The sequence below is a fragment of the Zea mays genome, chromosome 7 (assembly GCF_902167145.1).
Source record: "Zea mays cultivar B73 chromosome 7, Zm-B73-REFERENCE-NAM-5.0, whole genome shotgun sequence".
In the NCBI taxonomy this organism is placed as follows: domain Eukaryota; kingdom Viridiplantae; phylum Streptophyta; class Magnoliopsida; order Poales; family Poaceae; genus Zea; species Zea mays.
This window is the reverse complement of record NC_050102.1, coordinates 71620986-71629654: the sequence shown is the minus strand read 5'-3', so window position 1 is coordinate 71629654 and position 8669 is coordinate 71620986. Positions and strand designations below refer to the sequence as shown.

The 8669-nt window shown below is 42.3% G+C and overlaps 1 long non-coding RNA gene across 1 annotated transcript; it reads left to right on the top strand.

Moving 5' to 3' along the window:
* The first annotated feature begins 1431 nt into the window (after window positions 1-1431).
* LOC103632409 (uncharacterized) lies at window positions 1432-4096 on the top strand. The gene is made up of 3 exons (XR_555894.1): window positions 1432-1692; window positions 2916-2968; window positions 3925-4096. It is a non-coding gene; the product is annotated as an uncharacterized lncRNA (long non-coding RNA).
* The last annotated feature ends 4573 nt before the right edge of the window (window positions 4097-8669 follow it).

The following is an 8669-nucleotide window of genomic DNA, read 5'->3' as shown; positions in this document are numbered from 1 at the left end:
ACTGTTCAACGCGTGCGAGCGGCTTGACGATTCACCTTCCCAACTACAGCACTATATAAACAGACGGGTAGGTGTGAAGTTACCACAACATTTACTGCTATTGCACTGTTGTGCTGCCAAAAAATTTGGCCACCGCCGAAGCTTGCTCATTGCATTTTGAACCGAAGGATCGTTTTGCTCTAGCTTCGTAACAAGAGGGAGCTTCGGCAAAGGAAAAATTTTCAACTTTGTCAAAACGCATAAAATTCAACATCAAATGGCCAGGGTATGGTCAACAGCTAGGGTGTAAACCCTAAATTATAGGTTTAAGAAAATTAGGTAATTTTTTAATTTGGAAGAATAAAATTAGAGTTTATGAGTTATTTTTCTTTCATGCATACAAGCATGTATCTAAATGGATAAAGTAGTGAAAGAATTAAATAAATAAAATTTAATTATGCCTTATGCTGGTTTTTGAATATGTGTATCTAGTTTTATTTAAAATATAATCTTAGACTTGAAATTCATATCATATTTGAATATAGTAATCCAAAAAATCGAAATAGAAAATTAAAAAAAAGGAAAGAACATATTTGTGTTTGGGCCAAAATTTCTCAGCCCATCACCTCATCCCATTCCGTCGGCCACACTCCCCCTCCAAAAATCCTTTTCTTTATTCATTTGCCAGAACTTGTGTCACCATATCATCACCATGACATAAGCATGCAAATTAACCAATGTGCATGCAAATTAACCAATGCTTGTATCGCAGCCTCATGTACTTCTGCATGCGCTTGCGTCTTTGCTCACCCGTGCTGACACATGGGACACCTTGACAGCTTCCTCTCCCTTGTTCACGAGCACGAACAGAACGAGCAGGTCATCTTCTCCAGGACTCGCGTCTGTCGTTGCCCAGGGCCGTCATGTGCATAGAAATTTCCTCGTCCACTCATGCAACAGATATACAGCCCCTTACTCTTCGATCGGACCCGTGGTCCAGCCTCTCCCATGCGCATAGCTTATCTCCCACGCGATCGTATTCCATTGCAACCACCTCCGTAAAAATTGCATGCTCAAGCTCTTCGTTCCTAGTCCGTTGAGATCCCTTCTGTGATTTTTGTGGTCGCTGCAACAAATGGTCGTCATCTAAGGACCAACAATTGCTAACATCTCGGGGGCACAGACGAATCCGTTCGGCCAGACGTATGTACTCGGGCTATGATGCCGATGTATAAATACTACACGATCGACCGCCCATCTGCTATACCTCGCGCTTTCGCCACTTGCAAGTGGGCCCTGACTGACAGAAACTCCTCCTCGCGTGAGCTGTGCGGCCGACTGTGCAGTCTTCTTCAACGGAATTCCATGTCCGGCGTGGCCGCGCGCAAGCTGCGGACCAGCCAAACCGCCCCTACTGTACATAAAAGCGAGCCCGGTGCTTCTCCTTCCCTCCCAATTCCAGAAAACACCTATCCAAATCCACCATCGGGCTAGGCGGCAGAAGCATGTTGGTCGTGGAGGGAGCCGCCGCCGGGGACTCCGGCTAGCCGATGTTGATCCCTAGGGAGTGGGCCGTGGGGATGGCTGGGTCCACCAAGAGGTCTCTCACGGCCTCGCCTGGCGGGATTGGACCGGTGGCCAGATCACCAGCGCGGGAGCTCCATGTGAAGCGTCCTGTTTGTGTGGACAGCCTATTCGGCCCCCTCATCTCCGGTAAAGAACCACATCCTCCTCTGCGCGTTGATCCATTTAGTTTATGGGCTAGATCACCTTGGCGTGGCTTGGAATTTTGGCCATGGCGCCCCATGGCGGGCGGGTCGCCGTCGTCAAGAGTCGAGACATGGTGCGATAGGAGGGCGAGGTGGAAGATGGCCTCGTGCCGTTGGGTAATAGATCAACGTTTAGGATTTCACCTGTGTAACGGTTTGGCCAGATGAAATGCAGGCCACCTATCGGTGATCGAGCGGCTCGGGCTCGATCTCGGTGTGGTTGAATCTGGGCCGACAACCTTCAATCAGACGGTCCTTATTAGCTTACCGATTCAATGAAAGCAACATCTAATCTGGTCGGTCGGTGATCGATCGGTCGGCCGTAACCTGCCGACCCTTTCGGCCAGGGACATTTATCAAAGAGTCCCTGAACTTCCTAGGAACCAACCCGCCATCCCTCGCGTCTGTGCGCTGTGTCTTAGAATCTTGGCGCAGAGGCCCCTTCCTTCTATATAAATTGAGGCACAGTCCAGGAATTAAATAAAACCAGAAAAATAGATTTAGAAATTGATTTTTAGTATAAAAATAATTGTAAAACTCGGGTAATTCATAGAAAATTCATATTAAGCCCAAATTAATCCGTTCCAATTCCTATAATTTTTTTATATTATTGTCTATCATCAAGTACCACTGTTTTGACATGAAAGTCACCTTAAAAATTATATCCCATTTAATCTTGTACAAAACACATAGAATCTTCAGAAAATCATAACTCCTCTGTTTTAAATCTGATTTGACTCGTTCAAGTTGCGTTAGTCTCGTATAAATAGTTACTATGCAATAACAACATTTATTATACCATGTCTCTTTATTTTATAATTAGATCTTTATTTAACTTATATGAGTTAGTCTAGTTAAACTGCTTATAATTGTAATCTACTAGAATATGATCTAGGGTCAATTTATAACTTATATTTAAGTTAAGACAATTATTTATATAATAACCTCTCGTATGATTTATATTAACCAAATTATAATATAGTTTAATATTTTAATCACGCAGATCTTCTATAAAATCATAACTCCTTACTAGTAAATCCGATCGTAGTTCTCGAGCCCGCGATCTCGTTGTGACGCGTAGACTATTATTATGCAGTATGTACTTATGATTGGTGTGATGTTAATTTTTGTCTATACCATGTCTGCTTGTATTGCTACGACTAGCAGTGCGGTTACGAGGATCTGAGGAATCACCCTGTTACCTGGATCTCAAGTGCCAGGCAAGTTGTGCCCTTGATCACTTCTTTTACCCACTCATGTTCTAATTAATCATAATGATCTGCATAGGTTAATTTTGATGGGACCTAATAGGTTACCCTAGTTTGTCTATCTTTATGCCTTGTTTACCACTGAACTTTTTGGGTAGTACTTGCTAGTGCTATATGTGGTTTTGGGCATTGAGATACACATTATTCATGATTATACTTTTGTTATCCGTTGTTATTTACTGTTCATGTCAAGATCATTAATGTTAATTGGAACATAGAGCTTAACTTGAGAAACACGTGCCACCACAAGGGTTTATGGACGCCCTTGGCTGATTAATTAGGAAAGCTAGTGGAGGACCACCTTACCCGAAAGGGGCAAGGGCAGTAGGGGAGTGGTCAGTGTAGGGAGGTCCTTGGTTGATTTTGCTGCGATGGCGGTCAGGCAAGAACCCTACATTGGAGCTTCCTATAAACTGTAGCGGGTTTTCTGAAGCTAGTGGAACTTTGTAAAGGCCTAGTAGTGTCACCCTACCTCGCCTCCTTGGTAGAGGTGTATGGGAAGTCGCGATCCCTTGGCAGATGGGTAACATGACTTGTGGGTAAAGGGTACCACCTCTGCAGAGTGTTAAACTGGTATACTAGCCGAGCTCACGGTCATGAGCAGCTCAGGACTCTCTGATGATTAATTTATGGAACTAAATTCAATTTGTCATATGCATTGCATCGCAGGTGATGTTGTTACTTTTGTTCTACTATTTAATTGGGTTGGTATTTACTTATACATAGTAATTGCTAATAAAATTTTGACCAACTTTAAAAGCAATGCTCAGCTCTAACCATCCTCTTTGGTAAGCCTTACACTTCACGTGAGCTCCCACCTTTGGCGAGTTCATGCACATTATTCCCCACAACTTGTTGAGCGATGAACATATGTGAGCTCACTCTTGCTGTCTCACCCCCCCCCACAGGTCAAGAACAGGTACCGCAGGATGAGGCGCATGGAGGATGCTGCGATGAGTTCGTGAGAGAGATCTAGGCCGTCGTCTCCCAGTCAACTTTGGATTGCTGGATCGTTGCCTCCTTATATGTAATTATTTATTTTGTATAGAACTCCTATTATATAGTAAAGTTGTAACATTCGATCTTGTGTCGTGATTCATCATATGTGTGAGACTTGGTCCCAGCACACCTGGTGATTATGTTCGCGCCCGGGTCTTGGTGCCCCGAAATCCGGGTGTGAAAGAAGTGGTATCAGAGGAATGTTGACTGTAGGACGAAACCTAGATAGATTTGGACAACCATTGTCTACTTAACCTTGCTACTCTGAATATTTTCTCATCTATTTCCGCTTTACTCTGATTACTCTTATCTTTTTCCTTCTAAAGACAAACTTGGATTTCAAACTTTGAAATCCTGTGCTTAAAGTGACCTTTAGGAATAGGAGACCTACTCTTAGGAACAAAAATAAAACTATTTTTATAGATATCTATGAATTTGAATGTTTTGTTCTTATGATATTTATCTAATTTGGATCTTTGATTGAGTGTGATGAGTTGTGGAGTAATGTCCACAATTACATCTGCATATACATAATGCTTATAAAACTAACTATAGAAACTAGATTATCCCTCATTAAAGTATCTAGCCTAACAATATCCATCTCATCTAAAAAGATTCTATTCTACACTCATAGATCCATCTCATCCCAAAAGATCCTAACTTATCCTAATTAAAATGTATCTAGCTTAATAGATCCATCTTATCTTAAAAGATACTCTATTACCTTAGTAGATTCATCTTATCTTGAAAAGATTTTATTTTATTCCAATAGATCTAACTGACCTCAAAAGATTGTACCTTATCCTTATGGATTCATCTTGCCCTAATAAGCACATTTATACCACACTAGTGTAACAACCAGAATATAATTTAATGTGGTCTACTCAAACAGATTAGTGATACTGGTAGAAGAGATTGGACCCTACTAGCCAGATGTTAACCTAACTTAGCACCTTAGACCAATTCAACCATGAGCAGAAGATCTAACCCAACCAGTAGAGTCTTGATGGATTGCATAATCTATCAACCCCCACCTGACACCAAAAACAAACTTCTGACCTACATCATGTAGTCTATCTCATCCATGTCTATCTTAACCATATTCCCCAGCCCGATAATATACACTAACTCCTAATCAATGAGACAAGCCTGGAGAAGATGATCAACTTCATCAAGAAAGGATGAGCACCAACTCAAGTCTTCAAGGATCAAGTGAGATCACCAAGATTAGTCAAGATCCACAATCTTGAATGGAGTCTTTCCTTACCCCACTTTTCCTTACCCAGACCTATCTATGCTTTAAAGACATTTTTTACCCTACATAGTAAAGTGGATATACATAAATATACCCATGTGTTCCTAATCAATTTCTTTATAAAAAAAATTATTATGAAAACATTTGTGCTTAAAGCCACTTAGAAAAAAAATCGAAGCTAAACTGCAACCTAAGCCTTTGACTTTCTATATCTCATTTCTTACAAATCTCGGGACGAGATTCTTTTAAGGGGGGTAGGATTTGTAAACCCTAAATTATAGGTTTAAGAAAATTAGGTAATTTTTTTAATTTGGAAGAATAAAATTAGAGTTTATGAGTTATTTTTCTTTCTTGCATACAAGCATGTATCTAAATGGATAAAGTAGTGAAAGAATTAAATAAATAAAATTTAATTATGCCTCATGCTGGTTTTTGAATATGTGTATCTAGTTTTATTTAAAATATAATCTTAGACTTGAAATTCATATCATATTTGAATATAGTAATCCAAAAAATCGAAATAGAAAATTAAAAAAAAGGAAAGAACATATTTGTGTTTGGGCCAAAATTTCTCAGCCCATCACCTCATCCCATTCCGTCGGCCACACTCCCCCTCCAAAAATCCTTTTCTTTATTCATTTGCCAGAACTTGTGTCACCATATCATCACCATGACATAAGCATGCAAATTAACCAATGTGCATGCAAATTAACCAATGCTTGTATCGCAGCCTCATGTACTTCTGCATGCGCTTGCGTCTTTGCTCACCCGTGCTGACACATGGGACACCTTGACAGCTTCCTCTCCCTTGTTCACGAGCACGAACAGAACGAGCAGGTCATCTTCTCCAGGACTCGCGTCTGTCGTTGCCCAGGGCCGTCATGTGCATAGAAATTTCCTCGTCCACTCATGCAATAGATATACAGCCCCTTCCTCTTCGATCGGACCCGTGGTCCAGCCTCTCCCATGCGCATAGCTTATCTTCCACGCGATCGTATTCCATTGCAACCACCTCCGTAAAAATTGCATGCTCAAGCTCTTCGTTCCTAGTCCGTTGAGATCCCTTCCGTGATTTTTGTGGTCGCTGCAACAAATGGTCGTCATCTAAGGACCAACAATTGCTAACATCTCGGGGGCACAGACGAATCCGTTCGGCCAGACGTATGTACTCGGGCTATGATGCCGATGTATAAATACTACACGATCGACCGCCCATCTGCTATACCTCGCGCTTTCGCCACTTGCAGGTGGGCCCTGACTGTCAGAAACTCCTCCTCGCGTGAGCTGTGCGGCCGACTGTGCAGTCTTCTTCAACGGAATTCCGTGTCCGGCGTGGCCGCGCGCAAGCTGCGGACCAGCCAAACCGCCCCTACTGTACCATAAAAGCGAGCCCGGTGCTTCTCCTTCCCTCCCAATTCCAGAAAACACCTATCCAAATCCACCATCGGGCTGGGCGGCAGAAGCATGTTGGTCGTGGAGGGAGCCGCCGCCGGGGACTCCGGCTAGCCGATGTTGATCCCTAGGGAGCGGGCCATGGGGATGGCTGGGTCCACCAAGAGGTCTGTCATGGCCTCGCCTGGCGGGATTGGACCGGTGGCCGGATCACCAGCGCGGGAGCTCCATGTGAAGCGTCCTGTTCGCGTGGACAGCCTATTCGGCCCCCTCATCTCCGGTAAAGAACCACATCCTCCTCTGCGCGTTGATCCATTTAGTTTATGGGCTAGATCACCTTGGCATGGCTTGGAATTTTGGCCATGGCGCCCCATGGCGGGCGGGTCGCCGTCGTCAAGAGTCGAGACATGGTGCGATAGGAGGGCGAGGTGGAAGATGGCCTCGGGCCGTTGGGTAATAGATCAACGGTTAGGATTTCACCTGTGTACCGGTTTGGCCAGATGAAATGCAGGCCACCTATCGGTGATCGAGCGGCTCGGGCTCGATCTCGGTGTGGTTGAATCTGGGCCGACAACCTTCAATCAGACAGTCCTTATTAGCTTACCGATTCAATGAAAGCAACATCTAATCTGGTCAGTCGGTGATCGATCGGTCGGCCGTAACCTGCCGACCCTTTCGGCCAGGGACATTTATCAAAGAGTCCCTGAACTTCCTAGGAACCAACCCGCCATCCCTCGCGTCTGTGCGCTGTGTCTTAGAATCTTGGCGCAGAGGCCCCTTCCTTCTATATAAATTGAGGCACAGTCCAGGAATTAAATAAAACCAGAAAAATAGATTTATAAATTGATTTTTAGTATAAAAATAATTGTAAAACTCGGATAATTCATAGAAAATTCATATTAAGCCCAAATTAATCTGTTCCAATTCCTATAATTTTTTTATATTATTGTCTATCATCTAGTACCACTGTTTTGACATGAAAGTCACCTTAAAAATTATATCTTATTTAATCTTGTACAAAACACATAGAATCTTCAGAAAATCATAACTCCTCTGTTTTAAATCCGATTTGACTCGTTCAAGTTGCGTTAGTCTCGTATAAATAGTTACTATGCAATAACAACATTTATTATACCATGTCTCTTTATTTTATAATTAGATCTTTATTTAACTTATATGAGTTAGTCTAGTTAAACTGCTTATAATTGTAATCTACTAGAATATGATCTAGGGTCAATTTATAACTTATATTTAAGTTAAGATAATTATTTATATAATAACCTCTCGTATGATTTATATTAACCAAATTATAATATAGTTTAATATTTTAATCACGCAGATCTTCTATAAAATCATAACTCCTTACTAGTAAATCCGATCGTAGTTCTCGTGCCCGCGATCTCGTTGTGACGCGTAGACTATTATTATGCAGTATGTACTTATGATTGGTGTGATGTTAATTTTTGTCTATACCATGTCTGCTTGTATTGCTACGACTAGCAGTGCGGTTACGAGGATCTGAGGAATCACCCTGTTACCTGGATCTCAAGTGCCAGGCAAGTTGTGCCCTTGATCACTACTTTTACCCACTCATGTTCTAATTAATCATAATGATCTGCATAGGTTAATTTTGATGGGACCTAATAGGTTACCCTAGTTTGTCTATCTTTATGCCTTGTTTACCACTGAACTTTTTGGGTAGTACTTGCTAGTGCTATATGTGGTTTTGGGCATTGAGATACACATTATTCATGATTATACTTTTGTTATCCGTTGTTATTTACTGTTCATGTCAAGATCATTAATGTTAATTGGAACATAGAGCTTAACTTGAGAAACACGTGCCACCACAAGGGTTTATGGACGCCCTTGGCTGATTAATTAGGAAAGCTAGTGGAGGACCACCTTACCCGAAAGGGGCAAGGGCAGTAGGGGAGTGGTCAGTGTAGGGAGGTCCTTGGTTGATTTTGCTGCGATGGCGGTCAGGCAAGAACCCTGCATTGGAGC